Source organism: Acomys minous (genome assembly GCF_964271855.1).
Source record: "Acomys minous genome assembly, chromosome: 17".
In the NCBI taxonomy this organism is placed as follows: domain Eukaryota; kingdom Metazoa; phylum Chordata; class Mammalia; order Rodentia; family Muridae; genus Acomys; species Acomys minous.
Window position 1 is genome coordinate 51265519 of NC_140500.1, and position 22981 is coordinate 51288499.

At 44.6% G+C, this 22981-nt stretch overlaps 1 long non-coding RNA gene across 1 annotated transcript; it reads left to right on the top strand.

Moving 5' to 3' along the window:
* The first annotated feature begins 168 nt into the window (after positions 1-168).
* Positions 169-22380, top strand: LOC311588273. Its single transcript, XR_014776131.1, has 3 exons — positions 169-338; positions 13956-14065; positions 18809-22380. It is a non-coding gene; the product is annotated as an uncharacterized lncRNA (long non-coding RNA).
* Positions 22381-22981: the final 601 nt, after the last annotated feature.

A 22981-nucleotide genomic window follows, 5' to 3' on the forward strand; every position in this document is an offset into this window, starting at 1 on the left:
TCTCCATAATTTTGGAAACTGTAATAATAGCAAGCGAACCTGCATCAGGGTGGAGAATTCATCACAGACTCAGGAAATGAGGTAAAGATCACTGGCTGTTCAGTACCCTTGACCATGAGACTACATTTCCCAGCTTCCCTTGCAGCTAAGTGCAGCCAAGTGTTGTAACTCTGACACAGCATGTTGGAGAGAAGCTGTACTCTGATTCTAGGTTTGATCTACTATAACTTCCTTACTCCTTCCTCTTCCCCTTCCCTTACAGGAACCCAAAGAGGGTGTCTTTGAAGTGATACTCAGAAGGGACACCCGAGGCTGAAGATCATTTATTGAAGTGGGAGGTAAGCTTTTTTATGTTAAGGCTTTGAGTTTGGAGAGGTGGATATTTACTACTCATATGAGGTGGCCCCACAAAAGAAAGCTGAGTGAGATACAGTCAGCCCTCTGTATCTATAGGTTCCCCTATCTGGGGACTCAGCCATCAATCAAACACAGAGTTAGGCCTCTTACGGTTGTGTCAGTACCAAATGGTAGACTTTCTATTATTGCCATTATTTTCTAAGCAATACTGTACAAAAACTGTCTGCGCAGCATTGATTTTGAATTAGGTACTCTGGGTAATCCAGAGACAATTAAAAATATCTGAGAGGTTTACAGAAAGTATGTGTCAACACTTCACACTTTGATTTTAGTTTTTACAAAATGGTCTAGATTAATCACCCTGTGGGTACCAGGAGCTTGTTGAGGAAGAGCACTCTGAGATGCTGCTGCACATGACTCTAGTACAAGCCAGGCAGGAAGTGGTCTAGTCCTGCCTCTACCATTTCCTGTCTGTGCTGTTCTTCCAAAGGCTGTGAACAAGCTTTTCCCCCCTAATATGAGATGTTCATCCACCATCATCGCATCATCAGCATCCTCTTCTGAAGTGATGCTGGGGAAATCACAGGGATGGAGAGCAAGACAAGAGGTTTTTTGATTCAGCATCACTTGGTATTTCTATTTCGGCTAAGAATGTGGAGTTTAAAACCTCCATGGGAAGAATCTTCATCTTTCCATTTTGCTTCGTTCTTTCTGTGGTGGCAAGTGTAAAAGCAGATAACCAGATTTGCTGACCAAGTCTGTCTCTCTAGGAGTGTGTCCCCAGCCGAGTTTTTTGTTGTTGTTGTTGTTGTTTGTTTGTTTTTGGTTTTCTTGATCTCTGTTGAAGATACCATCACCCATCTTTCTGAGTCCTTGTGTGCACACAATGTGACACAATGTTAAAAGACGACAGCACAATAAACCCTTGTGTCAAATGTCACATTTTCTGGCCTCTATTAACGCTTTCAATCTGCAGCCATTCATTGAGTACCATGAAATGATCAAGACGAAGTCCCTGCATTCAGAAGCCTTGAAATCTAGCAGTTGGAAAATGGCCTCCATAGGACAGACTTATAGGGCATCCTAGAGGATGTGGCATTTTATGAGTCCCATAAACCAAGGGGTAGCCAGAGAGCAAAACTATAGGCTGGATCCACCTGGCAGAGGTGGGAACTGGCGCCAAGATCTCTGGATGGACAGGGGCAAGCAGGAGACAAGGGTTGGGGCTGGAGCAGAGGGAGTGAGGCCAGCTGGGCCACACACTGCCTGCCTGATCCTGTGGCACAGAATGAGAATTTTTAAGGCTTTGTTTTTAATATTTATTTATTGTGGTATTGGGGGTGGAACCCAGGGCTTTGTGTGTTGTAGGCAGATGCCAAGCCACAGAGCCATACCTTTGGCTATCACCACCGGTTTTCAGTGTGGTCCTCAGGCCAACAGTAGCACTTAAGGGCTTTTTGAGGAATGGAAATTCTCATGTTTGCTAAGTCAGAAACTCTGGGTGAGCCTCAGTGGTCAGCATGGCTTCCAGGACCCCTGCTCTGGTCTAGAAGTTGAGCGATTATTTCTCTATCTTCAAAGAGGAATCATCGAGAAGCTTAAGGAGCCATAGGTGTTGGGACTCCTCCCTCAGCTGAAGACCTTCAAGACATCTTCAGCTAAGGATTAGCTCCGTTAGTTCTCAGACAGTTCCCAGGGTGTTCCAAGGGCAAAAGACTCTGGAAGCATCCCTCTACTGCCTTCTGACGACAGCAACCACGCCCCCCCCTCGCCCCCACTCCCCCATCCCCGCCACATTTTTCTTCTTTTCACCACTCCTTTCTGCTATAAGAGGGCGCAAGTAGGGGAATGACCAGCAGGGGGCGAGCGAGACTCAGAAATGTGCTTTGCAAAGACCAAGGCAGTTTCCAGTTTCCCAGGTAGGAAAGAAGTGGCTGGCAAATCAGAATCCCGGTGTATTTTACTGAGCAGCTTCTACATGTTAGATTATGCGCACGCGCACTGGAAGTTTTCTCATTTAATCTGCATTAGGTGCCCCTGTGTTACACATATTCAGAGTCAGAAGTGACCCAGACACACATAACTGGACTTGGCCTCTAGTTTATCTGATTCTAAAAGTTCGTCAGCAATAAATGCAGGCTCATCAGTAGTTCCTTGCCTGTGGTAGTGTTTTTTTCCCTTGGGGAGATCACCAACGGAAGGTAGCCCAAACCAGGATATATAAGGAACAGCTGTGGAGTCAAGCTCCATCGGTCTTGCTCATCACACACCTGCTGTGTGATGGTGAGTGAGTTACCTAGTGTTTCTGACATTTGCATATGACTGAAATGGCATCATATATGAGGTAGTGAGCCTGTGGTGAGACGACCCTATGGAACTGACCCTATGGAACTGACTGGAAACCTCGCCTGTCTCAGGTGAGCTAAATGATTACACAAAAGGCAGATACCACCTCGAAGACCCCAGGACTGTGTTGTCTGTGTGTGCTGTCCACCAGACAACTCTCAGCCATGCGTGGCTGGGCACTTTGGTTGTAAACCTGAAGAACTGAGTTTACATTTTCAGTTACACTGAGTTTAAGTCTCACCGAGATCTCAGTGTTTGGCTAGTGGCCAGGCTGTTAACAGTGCAGTCCTAGAATGTCGCGTATCTAAGTTCAAAATTCTGCCTGAGATGTGAAATAAAAGACGCTATGCTCACCATTTACAGCCTGGTTTACAGCAAGGGTGTGGTGCATTTGAGTTTGGAAGAAAGAAACACAAGAGAAAGGTAAAAAATCTGTGAGCAGTGTTGTGCTTTGCTCTTGGAAGGTTTTGTGAACTGGGTGGGGGCTAGGCTTTCCTGCAGGACACCCTCCCTCCCTCCCTCCCTCCCTCCCTCCCTCCCCGACACACTCAAGCAAAGCTCAGCACCTGGAGGGGGCTGGATGTGATATTTGTTTCCTCCCCCCCCCCCTCGCCCAGCAGAGTTCTTCAAATATTTCTTCGCCTCGTGTTTGGTGAGACAGAACAAATCCACAGTTCGTTTGTACAATACAAATTCCCATCGCCCATTTGCTGACTAAAGAAATCCTTCCGTTTGAAACCTCTCAGTTTGCTTTTACAATTCTATCGATAGCATTACAGAAAATTCTTAAGAGTTTCAAGTGTGAATAATAAATTAATTGGCCCTCCAAACAGTGTTCGGCCATGCAGTTCTCAGTTTCAGAATTGTCCCTGTAGGTATTGGGATCTTGCCTTTTATTGGTGACCACTGGTGGCATCGAGGGCCTACTGGCAGAAAACAGCCCTACAATGGTCAGTTTGCACTGGAGACATTGTTACTCATGTCTCCCCGAGGGCGCCCTCCTCTGATGTTCTCGGGGTCAGCCTGCCTCCAGTTGTAAGAGGAAACCTGAATGGACAGACACAGTATTTCCAGCACATTCTAGAACATGATCTGTGTTCCTCTGAGCTGCTAGCTCGCCTCTCTTCTGACCCGGGCCCAATTACACAGCCACTGTCTTCCAGAATCACGATTGCTGCTTGCTCTCCAGGTCCTGCTTCCCTGGGCGGCCAGTCAGACCTCTGTGCCGTTCCTCACCTCCCCAGGACTCGCGTCCTCTGTGGGTGCCCTGGGTACCGACCTCAGGTAGCCCTAATTGGCAATATTAGAGCCAGATTGATGACTCCGATGGTGAACAGCCCAAGGAAAGGAGCTGGTTTTGCCTCCTGTGTTTTGTTTATTCCACTTGCTCTGTTCTCCCTCATTGCAGAAAGGTAGAGAACCCTCTGTCCAGTGACCTGTCCTCTGTCTTTTAAGACTCTTTTTCTTGACACAGCACTCTGCTAATTGTGCCACTAAGGTCCTTTTGGACTACACATAGGGTCCAGGATGAAAAGAAAGAGCATCTTGCCTTTCTGACTCCACTTTGTACGAGAAGCAAAGGCATCTCTACAGACAGACTTCTTACTGTTCCCTTCACCTTGGTATGTCCTCCTCATCCCCAAATTGTTGTGTGTCCCTTTCCCTAGAATTCCAGCAACCAAGCAGCCATGAAGACAAGTCCCTTCGGTGTGTGTAACAGCTATCAATGAGATAAACCTCATAGGACTCTGTGGTGGTTTGAATGAAAATAGCCCCGTTATGTTCATAGGGAGCAGCACTTTTAAGCAGGCGTGGCCTTGTTGGAGTAGGCGTGGCCTTGTTGGAGTAGGTGTGGTCTTGTTGGAGTAGGTGTGGTCTTGGTGGAGGAAGTGTGTCACTGGGGGTGGGCTTTGAGGTTTCAAATGCTCAAGCCAAGCTCACTGTCTCTTCCTGTTGCCTGTGGATCCAGATGTAGAACTCTAGGCCACCTCTCCAGCACCATGTCTGCCTGCGTGCCGCCATGCTTCCCACCATGATGACAATGGACTAAACCTCTGAACTGTAAGCCAACATCAGTTAAATATTTTCCTTTACTAGAGTTGCCATGGCCGCAGTGTCTCTTCACAGTAATAGAAACCCTAACTAAGGCAGACTCAGGGGCTCTGCAGGGCACAGGAACCTTCTGCCAGGCTTAGCTGGCACCTTCTTAAAATGACCTGGTGGCTGGCTGGGTTTTCATGTTGTATTGTTGCTCCTTAACATCAGGATCGTGCTGCAGTCTCATCCCTCCCCTCTCTAGCCCCTGTGAACTGGTCTACATCAACCCTGTCTCAAGGGAAAGGAGAGAGATGCTATCCTCATATTCTGGCCTTGATCTCTTAAAGTTTTCCACTCCACACCACCTCCTCTGCCCATGGTGACTGGTCATTGGTCATAGCACTTTGCTCTTGAATGGGGCTCAGCCAATGCAGAGGGTAGGACTTCCTCAGCCCTTCCTTTTGAGGTTCCTTTTAGCCAGGCAGTGTCCCCGGACTAAGGTCTCTGCTGCTTTCAGAATGTTACAGTTCTCTCACAGATGCCGACTACAGCTTCCTTCTCTTGGTCCTGATGCCTTGAGCATGCAGAACCCTCTGCTGCCTCTGCCCTTGAATTCTTGCCCCTCTCAGTACCCTAAGTTACCCTGGCACACAACCCATCTAGTTAGGCTAGGTTAGTGGATTGGCTGGCTTCCGTGGGTCCCTCCCTGGTAGGGCCTTGCTTTGGCATATTGATATAGTCTGCCTCGGCTGTATTTCTATCTTTGGTTGTTCCATGAACCTTCCTGCTGACATTTTCCTTTTCTGTTTGGGGTTGAGATGTTTGCTGAATCTCCCACCATCTGAATTCTCAGTTCTAGTCTTTTTTTTTTTTTTTTACATAAAACATCTAGCCTTCCTTCTTCCTCTTCCTTTTTGTGTCCTGTCCCTCCTTCCATCTTCCCTGCTGCCCTTCCTCCTGGCCAGGTGTGCATGTAAAGACTGGATCAGGACTCCCTTGGCTTAAGTCCTGGGCCAGCTACTTACTGATGTTGTGTTATAGCCTCCTGCACTTTATATGTTCACAATTGGCAGATAGAGCTGGTGGTCTGGGCTGTTGCAACAAATACGCAACACCTCCGAGATGCCATTTTCACCATTCAGTGTCTTAACCTAGGTTTTCAAAGACTCACTTTCTTGCCTTTCTACTTGGTCCCTGTCCTTCTCTGTCCCTCCATATTTCCCATGGTTCTGAAGCAATCTTGCAAGTTCTGACCGTTAAAGAAATCCTTATTGCCTAATCCACAAAGAAATCCTTATACTCCCAATATAAGCAGAGCGCACTTCCTATACTTCAGTCTGCCCATCACCCATAATCACTGGTGGAGGGCAACAGAAGGAAGGTTTGAATTGCATTCTTATTTTTAGGATCTCCTAACAAGTACCAGATATTCACAGTGCCACAGAGGGGAGTACCAAGGCATACGTGGCTCTTTTCTTACCCAAACTGGGCACAGCAGGAGGGAGACTTTGACACCAAATTCTAGCCTACTTAGGAGAGAGGAAAGTACAACATAGGAGAACACTGAGTGCTTGTGCCTTTACATTGGATTTCATCCAGACTGTAGAGGAGGCTCCCCTCCACCTCACCAGTTATAACAGTCACCTTGGACATTTGGCAAGGTCCGTGACCATGACAGCTTTATGAAGGGTTGGTGATATGATCTGTTATTTCTAAGCACCTGAGAATTTTAGGAAATGGATCAGGAAGGAGGGATATATGTTTGTGTGTACCTGTATGTGTGTGTGTGTCCACACAAATCACTAACAAAGAGTTAAAGATGCAGTTGCAATCCACCCACAGCTGAACACATTTTCCTGATGCTCCATTTATTTCATATTTTTATTTTCTCAACAGTTTCCCAAAATAGCAATCTGTGCACATTTGTCTTCTCATCTAATTTTGCCTTAATAACAGTTGGGAAAACACAGCCAGATGCTTTCTTTAAAAAAAAAAAAAGAAAGAAAGAAAGAAAGAAAAAGAAAAGAAAAGATGTCTTCGTGTTGATATCAGTGTATAAGTTAACCCTCAGGTCCCAGGAAGCCACTTTTTCAGTTCATTTAATAATGACCCGTTCACAGACTTACTTCTTGAGTTCTGGGACATCACAATTAGGGTCTAAACCTAGATCTAACCTCAGCAAAGTCAGATAGCTAGTACTCTCTTCTTGGAGCTTTCTGGAGAGTCGTGCCATAGACAGGCTTTCCTTTTTTTGTATTGAAATGTTAATTACCTGGTTGGAGGTATGAACACTATACATTTAAGGTATTTCTTCCCAGACCTTTTAATTTGCATTTTCTACACATATATGTACATGTAGGAAGTAAATAGCATGTGCTTTTCTCTAAATTCACTTTCCCCATCACTTTCTTCTAGTCTTGTTTTCCATGGCCTCATGTCTTGGAAGATTCCCTAAGTCCAGAGACTGATGAGTAAATGACTATGTTGTTGCTTATTGTCCCTTGGGAGTAGGGAGTTGCCAGAGCCCTTTCTCTGTATGCCATACAATTGAAAATGACATAAAGTGGAGACGAGAAGATGGCCTAGCAAACTGTCTTTCTGCATGGGAACCAGAGCTTGGATTCCCAGTGCCAAGGGAATGGCCTCTGTAATCCCAGTACTGCAGAGGCAGACGGGAGAGACATGGACCTCATGGGCTAGTTAGTCAGTGCGGCCAAATCAGTGAGCTCTACATGGAGTGAGATACTCCGCCTCAAAAACTAAAGTAGAGAGTGAGGGATAAAGGCACTCAATGTGATGCCCATACCCATGTACATATGTGCATGTGCGTGAACATGTAAACACACATATACTACATGTATTCCAGAAAAAGAAAAAGAAAAAGAAAAACAATGTAATGTGACCAAAAAAAGAAAAAAGAAAAAAAAGAAAAAGAAAAAGAAACAACTTTACTTGTATTTCCACTCTAGTGACGCTTAATAGAAAATTAAGGAAAAAATTCCCACTAAGAATGTAGTAATATGATTTAAATTAGTAAGATCTCCTAGAGTATACATTTTATAAATCAAGAGGTACAGTCACAGGGGGGAATGAAGCAGCTGAAAAGACCAGAGGAAAGGACCTCCTTCATCCAATTACACAGTAGCAGCTGGAGTGTAGCATCCCATCTCACTCCTGCCTTCTTCCCTCCCCTCTTCCTTCCTCCCCTCCTACTGAATGTCCTCTCTCCTCCCTCCACTAATTCAGCAGTTTTTTTTTTCCTGTTCCTCTTGCTACTTACCTAATATACATGGGGCATGGCAGGAGCTGGGGAGTCTTGGACTGCTTCAAGGCCACTCAGTTAAACTCCCCCCTCAGGAAGTTTCAAGCATCCTGGCTAGAACTTTCCTCCTGTTCCTTGCATCCCTACTCTGCAGCATCAATGGGTGAGCGCCCCGCTGGTGTAGCAGGCCCTCCCCTATGTCTTCCTTCTATGTACTTTTCAGTGTCTACAGCAAATTCTGTCGCCTCAGCAGCGTTACTGTGGGATGCAGCACTCCATGGCTGAGGAAGACCTAGAGCAACACTGATGACTAGCATCTATGTTTTTGTTTTGTTTTTGGAAGAAAGGTCTTAGTAGGCAGCCCAGGCTGGCCTTCAGCTAACCACCCTCCTGCCTGAGCCCCCCCAGTGCTTGTGTTATATGTGTGTGTCACCACTCCCAGTCCTAAAAATTCACATGACAGCATATTGTTTTACTTCTTCTTGCCAGTAGAATGACACTTTGGTGGGGGAGGGGAGCTTCAACAGCTGTTTTACTCAACTTCCCCTTTTCCAAGTCAGGTTCTTGTTGTTGTACTCTCCTTGGCAAACTCATCTACTCATCTCTCCTCCTGGACTTTCTGCTTTGACTTTCTTAGTCTTCCAAGCTGACTGCTTAGTGCTGATGGAGATTGTACTGAAAAAAAAATGTTGTACTGAGGATTACAGGGTGCTTTCACACATCTACCCTCATGGAACACCATAGGATGTTAGTACCACTATTATCTATGCCCACAGTGTTTAGAGATTATACGTACTTGGCCACGATGCCCTCACAGCACATGGCAGAGCTGAGATCAAATTCTATTTGCTTCTCACATCCAAGGATTGCCCTCCTGGTTGTACCCTGTGCTACCGTGTATTCAGTAGCTTTTCAGAACAAGCGAGAAGAAATTAGAAAAGGAATAGGCAGATTAGACACACTGGGTGGGCTGGCAAACTGCCCTTTGGGCAGCAGGAGCTCCATGCATTGTAATGACTAACTGAAATGTGACCTGGGCAAGGCACCTACAGCAGTACTTGGCACTTCCTGAAATCTAAATGAGTAGTAGGTATTACTAATTTGAAGGGCCAACTACGTCGGCATTTTGTGCCTCTCAGATCCTCAGAAGACAAAGCTTTCCTTGTCCTCATCATGAGATTCAAAGGTACTAGGGGTCTATCACAGGCATTTGGTAAACTTCATTTAATTCTTGTTAATGAATATTTTACAGGTCACATTTTGTGTAGCCAAGCCTCTGCTAGAAACTAATGTTTACTCAGTTGATTATTATGACATATTTAGTGATGAGTTATCATCTTCTTCTTCTTCATCATCATCATTGACCACATTTTATGCATTGGAGTTAGATCTGGGAGGACACTAGAAAATGTAGTTGATAGTGTACATCATCTTGGAGCCCAGAGTCCCACGGAGATAATGGATGCTCTATAGAGATGCACAGGGAACATAAGAGTGTGTGTGATACATGCTATGAGTAAAGTCACCAGGAACAATGATAGCATATAACAAAGGGTTAGTGGGTTCAGAGCATCAGGGATGGGAAAGTCATACTGAAGCTAAGCGCTCTGGATGAGTTCACTGCATGAAGAAAAGAGCAGATGGGCCCACGGGAAACTGTGTCACAGGCCCTTGGTCAGCTGGAAGAGCCTGATAGCCCAGAGGACACATCCTGGAGGCTTAGGAAGCCAGGGGAATAAATCGTGCACCAAATTTCCGCCTTTCAAAAAAAAAAAAAAAACAAAAAAAAACAAATGCTCCTCTGTTGGAACCAAAATAACTGACTGGTGGGTGAGAAACCCACGATCAAAACAAATGCCCCAGTTGTCACTGAATTGGAAAGCATTTTATTGACGTCAAGATGTTTAAAAATATGAGTGGCAAGTTTAAAATAGCCCCTCCCTGCTTTTCCCAGCTCTGTTCCTTCGCCAGTCATCAGTACTTCAGACCTTCGGGGTCCTCACGGGAGGCAGGAGCCAGTGAGTCCTGGTGTCCCCTGGTCTGCTTTTGGCCTCACCATCTTGGTGGAGGCAATAACACCTAAAGGCCTGAGGGGCGAGGCTTAAAGGAATATAAGCAGGTTTGCAAGTCCAGTCCAAAGATGGTCACTGGAAACACAAGTCTTCCTGTCATCATTTGCTGTGCGTGTTTCTTAACCATCATCTGCCTCACACAGCAGTCAAGCTCAAATACATCAGGTACTGCCTGTAGTGGGAGTTTTGGTTTCTTTAAAAAAGCTCAGTTATGTTAGGATAATGTGTGTGCGTGTGTTTTTTTTAATCCCAGGTGTGGGATATGGGGGCTGCCTCAGATTGTCCTCAGCAGCAGGCCATTGCCTTGTGCAGGCTCTGAGAGGGGTGTGATCTTTGCCAGCTGCAGATAGTTTAATTCTGAAGATTCTGGAGAGGGAATAAATGCCAGAGCTGGAGTGTGTGTGTGTGTGTGTGGGTGTGGGTGTGTGTGTGTGTGTGTGTGTGTTGGGGGGCACTCCAAGGAAGAAGGAATCTTCTGCTCCCTGCTGCTGCTCCTGGTTGCTATTGATGCAGTTTGATAAGAAGAAGTTGGAGATGTCCTGAAACAAAGGTTGGACTTGCTCCAAGAAACCCAGCAACCCTAACCAGCAGGAAGTAGTTAAAGAAAACTATGGCCCCTCTCCCCACTGACCTTCTTTCTCTCCAACCTGGTGTTGGGGTGTTAGAAGGGTTAAGGGTTGGAAGGAAGGTAGAGGCATAAAAAACTCGAATAAAATAGATAAAAAATACATGCCAACAGCTACCTCCTTGTAAGACATGGCAACACGACCTCCACATAAGCCTTCTCATTGGCTCGCTACAGAACTCCATAAGACAAGCACTGTTAGAACGATGCGAAGTTGCTGAGCTGAGGACCACTCGTAGAGAGGACCAAAGTTATGTTCTTCCTGCAGATGAGTGAGAGAGAGAGCCGGGGGGCATGAGGCAGGGAACGGAGGGAGGCAGGAGGTAACTACCATGACGGATCTTTTTTCTTTCTCCTGTCCTTGTTGACCAGTCAGTGTGACTGGTGGGTTCAGATATGAGAGACGAGTGAGAAGACCTGAGGCCTGAAGCTCTTCTGCATTCTTCCTCTGTCAGCCCATGCCTACCCTAGCCCCATTTGAAACCCACCTTCCAACCCTTTGGTACAGCCCTGTAAAGTCTAGGTTTATCCAGGCCTGACTCAGGCCCTTCCATAGTACTGAGAAAAAAAAATATTTGTATAGATTTGTCAGATCTTCTTTCAAACTGTTAGTGCAGACCTACAGCCCATGGCCTACCACTTCCTGGGGAAGAGAGACTAGAAATGGAGGGGAGGAGGAAAGAATATGAGGGGATTCCAAAGCAGGCTCATTCGCTTTCAGTAGCATGAACCAAGGCCTGAGTAGTGATGCTCCCTTCCCTCTCTCCCTGAGGATGCACCAAATGTTCTCCTTTTTGGCATTTGATAATTTTATTAAAGATTAGAAGAATAAGGACAGAGAGCTTCTCCATCTTGACATTTCCCCTCCAAGACACATCATGATGATAAATTGCTTTCTTCTTAAAAGTGTTGTATTAATTCTTTGAGAATTTGATACAATGTATCTTGATCATATTTACCCCCCATCTTCCCAGAACCACCCTTCCCTCACCCCAACCCTCAACTCCCACTCTCTGTCTTTTTTTTTTTTTTTTAAGAAGTCATACTGAAGCCAAGCACTCTGTAAAGAAGAAAAAAAGGAAGGGAGGGAGGGAGGGAAGGAGGGAGGGAGGAAGGGAAGAAGGGAGGGAGGGAGGGAGGGAAAAACAACATACCTTGGAGTAGACTTTCCTGGTCTTCAGGCTCATACAATCTTTCACTTCCCTTTCAGTGATGTTCCCTAAGCCTTATGTGTAGGAGCTGTGTTGCCAATGTATTTACTGGGGGCAGACACCCCATGGTCAGTTGATCTCTACATTTTTGACCAGTGGTTTTTTTGTAATGATCTCTGCTAAGGGGGAAAGAAAAAAGAAAAAAAAAAGCTTTATTTTTAGCCTTTCGAGAAGGCTCCACACCAATTTCCATGGTGAGTGATTGCAAGCCCACCAACAGTGAGTTAGAACTTCCTCTTTCCACATCTGTACCAGTTGCTGTTGTCAATTATTATATGGTCCTTGCCATTCTTGACTGCAGTAAGATGAAATCTTGATGTTGTTTTAATTTACATTTCCCTAATTACTAAGCATGTTGGGTAAGTTTGAGATAATTCTTAGTCATTTTTGTTTCTAGTTTAGAGAAATCTCTGTTCAGAGCTATAGCTTACTTTCTAATTGGGTTGTCTGCGTTGATGACTCTTGTTTTGAGTTCCTTATATACTATGGATATTAATCCTCTCTCAAGAGTTTTGGAGAGTTCTTTCTTTGTCCATTTTAAAAAGTATTGATTGTAGATATTCTTTGAAAATCTTGTAAAAGTGTGCTTTGAATCCATTTGTGCCCAGCCTTTTCTTAGTTGGAAGGTTCTTATTTGTTTGTTTGTTTGTCTGTTTTTCACTCTTTGGTTATTTTTAATGTAAAAGTATCTTTTATTTGCCTGATGTAATTATCATCTTGGAGGCTTACTTCTGAATAAGCTCACCCTTTCTAGTTCTTCCTAAACTCTAGCTGGCTGATTCAACTAAATGGAACTGTACACACTCAACTGAACTCAACTGCATTCAACTGAACTGCACCAACCTGCACTGTATTACCTGAACTCAACTGGATTGCACTCATTGAACAGCCTGCCCTCCACACCTGACTCACTCTGCCTCTGTGCTGCTCTTTTGAGGCACTTGTCTTTCCTGTCTCTCCTCATGGGAGTTGGGCATATAATTATCTCCGACTCATTCTGCCAGATCTTTCTCTGATTCATCACTTTGTCTGCCCCTCAATTAGATGTCACTTTCAAACATGGCTGCTTCCTTCTATAAACTAACCTTACCTACATTGTTTCGGATTTAAAATGTGTACTAAGGGCATGTCTGTATTCCAGCCAGAGGGACTAAAAAGTGTGTGTGTGTGTGTGTGTGTGTGTGTGTGTGTGTGTGTAGTGTCTTCATTCTACTCAGATCATACAGATCTAGAAGGTCTTTGCATGTGATCCCTTGCCAGAGCAGCCATGTTGCTGAATTAAAATTCCTCTACACTTTATTGTCATGGGTCTATTTAAGTTGTCAGTCTCTTCTTGGCTCAACTTTGGTGGTTTGGATGAATCTAAAATTTTATTTTATTTTATTAGATTTTTCTAACTTAATGGGGCCCTATAATATGTTGACTTTTTTCCTTGTTGTATGTTGTAAAGTTTACCTGTTCAACTCTGATTATTTTCATCAGTATCCTGTCTTTCTTTCTTTGGTTATCTAGACCAAGGGTCTGTTGATCTTGTTTATATTCTCAAGAATCAGTTCTGGGATTTGTTGAACACACACACACACACACACACACACACACACACACACATATACACACACATACACATACCTGTGCACACACATGCATATATATATAATTAATGCCTGCTCTGATTTAATATTGATTGCTATCTACTGAATTTGGATTTGATTTATTGTTGTTTTTCCAAATTCTACAGTTATAATAAATTATTTATTTGTGTGTGTGTGTTTTTTTTTAAATGTAGGCACTTAGAGCTCACTAAATTTCCCTTGTAGGACTACTTTTAAAGTACCCTCAAAGGTTTTGTTGTAGTGGATTTTCATTTTTATTTAGTTCCAGAAAGTCTTTTGTTTCTTTCTTGGTTTCTTCTTTGAGCCATTCGTCATTCAACAGTGTGTTGTTTAATCTCCATGAGTGTGTGCTCTTGCTAGAGATTTCTTTGCTGTTGGTCATGCTTTGTTGCCTTGTAGCCAACTGATCTTGATGTTTATTATTCTCCACAGCTCTAAAAATTAAGGGCTATCACATCATCCCATTTTACAAAAGTTGAGATGAGACTATCACCGAGAATGATGGGGAAGTGACCACAAGACAAAAGGCTAGTGGACTCTAGGTAAGCTCTGGGCCTCTCTACGTGTCTTGGAATGCACTGGTTGGTAGCCATGACTATGGCTGGGATATGAGGAGCAGGCTAAAGGATCAGCTCTGTGTAATTAGTAGCACTTCAGTCACATAAACTGATAGCACGGGGTGGGTTTTTACCATGGGAAATACAATGCTCCTCCCTTGAGAAGTGGGTGTGGGTGCCACACAAGTGCCTCCCACAGCGAGACTATAGAAACGTTTTGTTGTTGTTCTTTTAACACAGAGGGTATTTTTCTCTGCAGTCTGAAGTTGGGTCCTGATTTCAAAGGACAGGGTGCTAGCTATAAAAAGTTCAGAGGAAGGAAGTGATAATTAAAAGGTCCCTGCTGGGTTCTATGGTCAGAAAAAACATAGCATCATACATTAAAGCGGCTCACAGTATATAGCTTACTACAGGGAGCTGGAGGCAGGACATCCAGCAGTTCATTCCAAGCACAATAAAGGGTTACGTCCTCTCTAAGTCAATTTTTAAAAATTTTCATAACAGAGATAAAAATATCTAGTGTATTGATAGGATTTGGATGGCTTAATATAAGGCAAATTCTTGGCCTGGTGCTTGGCATATAGCTAAGAATACAGTGTATTCTCAGTACCTGGTAATGGCTGTCAGGAAGGTTGGTGCTGAAGCTATTCAAATAGCAGCGTCCTGGGCACTCTTCCTCATAGGCCTCTCTTCATTCTCTTGCATGATTACAAGATCAAGCGCTTCTCTTAATATCTATGATCCCAGGCTCCACCCTCGTTCCCCGCCCTCCCCCCCCCCCCCACACTTTGGCATTTTCCCAGAACGCATGGTTTGAATTGAGGCTTGACAATGTGGCTGCCATCCACATAGATCACTCCAGTATCCGGCACTCTCTTCTGTCAGGTCTTTGGTCAGGAGTACACCAACGACCACACTGTGGTGTCATTATTCCCTCCACATTCACTGGTTTTCTACAGGACGCCTAGCACAACTCTATACTCTTATCACCTTTGGCTAGTTCTCCTGGCAACCTTGCTGGGCTCAGCCTCAGAACCCACTTTTCTGCCCTGCCTTCTCTTTGAAGTCTGCCAGGGCTCTGGGCACCTCACACTGTAGACTAGCCTTGCTTCCTGACTGATACAAGTGGATCTGGTTTCTCTTTGTCGCAAATGACAGAAACCCAGTTGAAGTGAACTTAACAACTATGTAAGTGCAAAGTCAAGACACTATAGCATCTAAAGATTCAGACACTATTGTCCGGGCTCTGTCTCTATCGCTTACCTCTGGCTTTTCTTTCTGTTGCCTTTATTTGGGTGGGTTCACAATTGGGTGGCAGAAGGGATACTAGCAAAGACAGCTTAACACTAGCTGACCACATGATTGAATTCAGCTGTCACCCTTCCCCAATGACTGCTTTCTGCTTATGACTTTGCAGTCTCTTTCACCAGAGGTAGAGTGCATTTGGCAGCTTAGCCATGTTGTAGGGTGCTTTATGATCTAGTTAAGCCAAAGGAATATAGTTCTAAATCACAAGGTACCAGTTCTGAGCCTAGGTCTTAAGAGAAATCTTCTGTTTCTGTTTGTTGGTTCCTTGTATGGTTGAAATTGTCATGAGCATATGCCACACCTAGCCTGCTAGTTCAGCAGAAAGCAAAGACTGTGAGGGGAGAACTACCCGACATGACTACAAACATACATCCAGAAACATACACCCAGAAGTGGGGGTGCTCTGGATCCCTGGAGATGTGCGAATGTGATAGTAAGTACTGTCATATAGTTCCGAGTTACAGAAAGATATGCTGTATGTCATTGTTAGGTTACAGTTGATAAACACACACACACACACACACACACACACACACACACACACACACACACACCAGCTGCTAACAACCATGAACAATAGAGATTTTCCTGTTGACAGTCCAGTTTCAGCTAGGCAGATGTGGACCCACTGCTAGTACCCAGATAGTAAAGAAAGAAAAGTATCCTGTGTGAATGTGAAGAAAAAAAAATCTGGTGGTGGTAGTGAAAGGAATATAAAGGATGCTGAGCAGAGATGACTTGTTCTCATTCACCATCCCAGAGTGGATTGTAGAACATTAAGTCCATAGTAAGGCAGGACTCAGGCATCTCTTAGCTCCATGTCTCTATAGAAGGCATAAAGAAGAGCTAGGAGCCAATCTCCAGAAGGCCATGTGGTGAGTCTTATACAAATTCGCCATCAATCAAAATTGCGACGTCTGTACTTTGACCACTCTCCCTTGCAAGGTAGAGATTTGGCTAGCTAATAGGCTCCACTTGGCAGCACATCTTTTCCTGAGGAACAGTTCAAACCAGAGGAAGAAAATAATAGCCAGTTGCTGAGTCCGTGCCTGGCTCTGAATTAGCCCAGTTCTTTCTTCGCCAGCCCCCAAATTTGAGTGTATACAGAGGTTTTTAGTCTCCAGTATACTAATATCCCTCCACGTTTGTCCCTTAGAGAGTATAGACCTGAACTGGACACATGACAAGTGAAAAATGTTAACTCTGTGCCCTGCTTCATGGGGTCTCTAAGTCTCCTGCTGGAGATAATGTAAAACTAAGTGTCACAAAAACTGCAGTAGCAATGTTTTGCTTTCTTCCTCCAAATTCCACCTTTCTGTCCCCATCTTTCTTTTGCTTTACTTAGCAGCCAATGTCTTCAAGGGGCGCTACGTGGTTCTAAGGCAACGCAGGCATTATCGCTATTTATTTTATTTGTGTGTGGAGTGAGCGGGGGTGGAGTGCACGTGGAGGCTAGGGTATCCTCCTCGGTCATTCTCGGTTTTATGCTTTGAGTCAGGGTCTCTCACTGAATCTGGAGCTCATTGGTTCTGCTAGCCTGGCTGGCCAGCAAGCTCCAGCATCCTTTTATCCCAGTCTCTCCCTCCTTGGAGCCACAAGCACATGCTGTCATATCTGGCTTTTCCCCTGAGTGTCCATGGGTGGGGGGCTGAACTCAAGTCCTTGTGCTTGTGCAGGAAGCAGTGTACCAACTGAGACATCTCAGCCCCATCACGGGGCATTTCTGATGGACACCGTGTTGCAAGAAGGCTGGATTATGCCTCGCTCTGACACTATCTATCTCAACGCTGCAAGGCATCCTGCATTCTATGCAGGGCATTTGTTTCATCTACAGTTATAAAAAGGCTTTGCTTTCTTTACTCTCTGGACTCACCCAACACTTTTTTTTTCTCCCATATCCCCTCCCCTCCCCCACGCTTTCTTTAAATGCCAACTCTCCCTGTGGAGATGGGAGAAAATGTTGGGAGAAAGCCCGGGTGGGGAAAACAAACAGTGGCCAGTGTGTTCGCTCTGATTACAGCCCTATGTGCCAGACAATAGCTGCTGTGAGTGCAAGCAAGCAGAATTCAATTCAGCTTTCTTCCTTCCTCAATGCAACTCTGATCCAGCCGTGGCTACCCAGGAGGAATGGTGATCTAACTGGGGCAGCTCAACCTGGGAATCATACGCCATTCTCTAGGGCTGTCTCCTCACATGGTCTTGGGAGGAGACCAAGGTTGAAGTGTTTTCATGAACATGAACTGCTTCCACACCATCAGGGCCCCTTACAAAAGTCTACCTTTTGTTAGCACACATATCCATTGTAGTTATGAGTTTTAGCCCTATCCAGCGCTAAATCTTTCAGCCCCAAATCTACCAGTGTTTTGGAAGGCGGTGCTTTGAATAACCATTTGCCCTCTTCGGCTGGCGTCTTATTAGATTTCACCACTAGGCGGCGTCAGAGGGTGATTGCAAAGCTCCGAGCTGGGGGAGGGGAGAGGGAGGCTTTCAGCCTTCTAATTCTTATCAACTTCAGCCTGTCAGTGGCATTTGTTTTGTTTCTAGCTTTCTCGACGTTATTAGCACCAGCCTCTTACTCATTTTTTTTTTCTGCCCCATGGTTTGCAAAATGTCTCCTACTTGATTAAAAGATGCTCTTCTGCTTTAAAACAAAAACAAAAACAAAAACACAATTCCAACTCTCCGTATACATTTTTACTCAGAACATAGAACAGCTGTTTCAGTGGGGGAGAAAGGTCCCTCATGCTTAAAGATCCAATTTCCTCCTGGGCGGTAGATAAAGCTAAGGAGATAAAAAATGACCTTTCACCTCCAGGAACAGAAATGTAAGATTAATCTGGAGCTTTGAAACTAATGAGTTGGCTCATCTCAGCAGAGCAGCCCATGGATAACATACCATGTGTGGAGCCAGCAACCTGGCAACTTTTGTTCATCATATGGGGCTTGGGCGGGAGGAGAGCTGAGAGAGGGATCGTTTTTTTAAAAATAATCCTCAGAGGATGCTGTCTGCTAGGTCTCCATGAAGCTGGTATTAGAGGAGGAAGAGTGAGGGGGAGGGGTGAGCAGGGGAGAAAAGTGTGAGCCTTTAATGAGCTTGGCTTCTCCCTGTAGAATAGCGGAAGGGCTCGGGCCAGAGTTAAGGCCGTGAACTTGGAATCAGACCCCCCTTGGTGTCTAAGGCCGGGTCTGTGGGTTTCTCCATGTGTAATCATGGGTGTGTTTCTTAACTTGTGCCTCAGGGCGTGGGGGGGGGGTAGTTTGGATTAGATAATGCACTGAGAGTACTATGTTCCAGCCAAAAATCTGGTTAGTTTTGCATTTTTACTAGTGATTGAAGGAGGCAGGAGCAATTTGAGGGCGATTTATCCAGGGAGTAGGAAGTCTAAGGTTTCTTCTCTGACAAGAGGAAATGTCTAACAGCAGAAGACTGAAGTATCTCACAGCAGAAGACTGATTTCAGAGTCACCCAAGAAGGAATGAACAGTCTCCGGGGACCCCAGGATGGCCAAGCACCATGGGAGGGCTGTCTAAACAGACGCCCATGAATACCGTCTCAGCGGGCATACCAGCAACACAGACTCTCCGCTCCAGGAAGTGACGAGCTCGGTTACTTGTAAGGATCCTTACCCCTTAAAAGCTCTGCCTCTCATTCTTGCTAACAAGGGCTTCTAGAATTATTGACTCTCTCAGGGACTGGGTGGCTTCACTTGTGAATTAAGCCGATGGAGCTATTGATCCCCCTCGATGATCAGTTTCCTTTTGTCTTTTACTCTCTCTAACAAACTAGTGCGTGTGCGCGGTGTGAGGTACTACGCTAGGAACTGGGACACTGACAGGAATGGGAAAATATGTGGACATTGATTTGACAGAAAAACACAAGCATTTTGTGAGGGGGACAGAGAAATAAGCAGATAATTACAAAGCAAGTTTGCAGTCCAGCCAATAGACCGCCATTGATTGTTCTGGGCACACAGAAAAAGGCCATTTAACTTGACGGAGGTGACATAGAAAAGGAGCCAGTGGCCACTGCTGAACTAATTGCATAGTAGGAGCAGCTGAAGCAGAAGAGGCTGTGAACAAATAAATACTTAGAGATAAGACAAAACAGAGAAGAAAGGGAACTATGTGAGAGATAGCTCCACAGGGTGGGAGGCAAGAGTGGCCTTAGGTGACATTTAAGAGGTTCCAGAGACATAGGATTGTGAACCCGAACTCCATACATCACCAGTGGCTGATCTGAAGCAGCAGGGAGCCATGTCCATGTTTCCAGTTCAGAATGCCCTCTCTGGAGAGAGGTCATTGTTTAGATGAAAGGGGAAGAGGCCAAGCCAGGCCACCAGCTGACAGACTGTTGGAGTCAGGAAGCCATCTAAGGCAGAAGGAAAGATACCTGGAACAAAGCTCTGTACAGAATTTTGGTAGCAACCATGAGGATGCTCATGGAAGCCAAGAGCGGCAGGATTTACTCTTTGCATGTATAATTAGGATCACTCTGTAAAAGGTTGGATTTGGGGGCCCATTATAAAAACTGAGCCTCCTATCTGAGCTGGATTTGACCCAAAAGCTGCTTCCCTGAGGAGTAGTTTTCAGGAAAGCAGAAGGTGACGTGTGAGGGAAGTTACTTGGTATCACAGTCATGCCCAGGCTACGATACCTATGAACTAAAACAATGACTAATGCCAGCGTGGCGTGCTATCCCTAAGGACGCAATAATGGCACACATACCTCTGTGGTAACCAACAGCTCTCCAATTGACTATAAGGGCTAGTTAATAAGAGGGAAATCATACCTGGCACATTTGGAAACCTAGCCAAATCCCTAGGGCTAATGAAGTCATGGATATTGAAGAGCCTACTATTGTCACTTTCTTGAACCAGCATATTCCTCAACTACATTCTAAATATTTATCCTTATATTCACAGATAATTATAGGTCTTATTACACATCAAATAGACCTCTCCCTGGAACAGACATAGGTCAATCAAAATGCAGAGAGAAGTTGCCATGTGGTGCCCAGCCCTAACTGACATATCCACAACACAATTCCTGCACTTAAGACTCAGGGGTTGCAGTGGAAGAGAGGGGCAGAAAGATTATAAAAGCCTGAGGAACAGGAAGTTCGCTGTGAGATTTTTATCTCCTAGGAATGTCAGAGAAGCTACACCTCTGAAGTCTCACCAACATGGCTGCCCAAAACAAGAGAGTCAAACAAGGATGACACCAACAGACATGCTAACATGGAAGGGAAATCTCATGAAACCCCAACCCTAGACAAAGAACTACAGGCAGCTACAGGATATGAGAGTAGGAAAACTAGGCTTCTCTGGGGAACAACACACCAATTGGTTGCAAAATACCAAGTGGTCTGTGCTGAAATCATATACATACAAGTAACATTGTTCAGACTGAGCCGTGTGTGTGTGTGTGTGTGTGTGTGTGTGTGTGTATAATTAAAGAAACACATGGCATGAATAATTTGAGAGAGAGCAACAGGAGGAGGACTGGAGATAGGAAATGATGGATGTGGCCTTCTCATTACTTTACCTGAGCAGTGACAATAAAAAAACACACATGTAGTGTACAACAGCATTAAGGGTGCTTATCGCTAAAAAAAAAAAAAAAAAAAAAAAAAAGCTTTTAAGATGGTAATGAAACCACTGACTTGAGAAATAGTTTTGAAGATGCTTCTAGAGTTAAAAAAAAGAAGAAAAAAAAAGAAAGAAAGACTGAGTTTTGCCGCTTAACAGAAGAATGAAGGAGAGAAACACAGTGTTAAATTTCATGCAAACTAAATACAAGGGGATACGTATGCTCAAATGTGCTGAACTGCTTTTGCAGACAGCTGTAAATTCACTGACATAATCTTCTGTTACCAGCATATTTTGGACCTTTGGAGAGGTGCCCTGGGATACCCCACCTCAGGCAAATATAGGGGAGTGTCTCAGTGCAAGTGTGGTGTCTGCTTCCCGTGCTGTTTATGGCAGAGCTGAAAACTGTCTTGGAAATTAACAATAGATGTGCATAAATCTTCCTCAGTTACCTAGCAACTGCTCTAAGACAAGGCTGAGGTTCCCTGGGCTGGGTGGAGGTAAACCTGTTTCAGGAATGCCTGGGGGTGATCTAATAATACTTGGAGACTGCAGAAAAAGGGAGAGAAAGAGAATTAACGTGATAATTAGATGTTCAAGTTTCTCGTTGTTGTTGGTTTGTTGTTTTGTTTTTTTAGCAAATTAAATACAATAATAAAAACCCTTTGTTAATCTCAGTGTCTAACAATAGTGTAGTGAAGGTTTTACAAAGGCTGACTAGGGTTGTTTTGTTTGCTTGGTTTGTTTTGAGGGGAGTGGGACAGGGTGACACTATGAGGCCCTGGCTGCCTGAGAATTCCCTATGTAGACCATGCTGGGCTTGAACTCACAGAGATCCACCTGCTTCTGTTTCCCAAGGGTTGAGATTAAAGGCGTGCACCACCACATCTGGCTTATACAAGGTGGCTTCCAAGTACTTTCCCAAGCTAAAACTTGGGGCCATACGTTGGCTGTATGACCTCATGTGTAAAATTAGAAGTCACGGTAAGAGGATTGTTGTTTTATCCTTCTTTCGAGGATTTAGGGGACCCCAGGGTGCTTTTATTGGTTTTGTTGAACATGACACCACAGGCATGTGCTTGGGTTAAGGTTAATTTTGTAAAAGCAGCAATGTTGGAATCATAAATGGCATACATGATTCAAGAACCACACACATACGGCATGACGTACCTCCCCGTGTGTCTGTGTGTGTGTGTCCGTGTGTGTCCGTGTGTGTGTGTGTGTGTGTGTGTGTGTACATGTGTGTTTGTGTGTGCATGTGTGTGCATGTGTGTGTGCATGTGTGTTTGTGTGTGTGCACCCATGTGCGCATGCGTATGTGTGTGTGTAACTATTTTGTGAAGAATCATATAGCTGATTACAATTGATGAGAAATAGACATAAGCTAGTACAGGCTGCTGGCTAGTGGGCACACATAGTTTCTTTAGAAAAAAAAAACCCCACAAAAAAACAAACCTAAAGGTATTTGAGCAAACAGAGAGAGCAAGCCAATGGCAACCATCCTCCATAGTCTGTGCCTCAGTCTGCTCACCAGGTTCCTACTTGGACTTCCTTTCTGCCTTAGCTCCCCTCAGTGACAGAGCATAAAAGCTATAAGATGAACTAGATCCTACCCACCAAGAGTTGCTTTTGGTTACAGTGTTAATCACAGCAACAGGAAAGCAAACTAGGACAACACGTGTTCAGTAACCGCCTGTTGGGACGTTAAGGAAAGAAAGCAAGAACTGTGTAGAAAGGGTTCTTCATGCATAGAACCCCAGCTCGGTTAGTTCTGTGATGCTGGGGAGCCCTGGCCATTCTGCAGGGCACGCCATCTGAGGTTTTATGAACCCCGTGTCTGTGTCTCAATCTCTTCTTCCTAGAAGGACACCGGTCCTGGTGGATTAGGGTCACCCCAAGACTTCATGTTAGCTTACCTCTTCAAAGATCTTATACTTTCTTATGCAGCCGTGACAAAATACTCAACCTAAGTATTTTAGTGTTTAATTTTTAATATTTAAATACT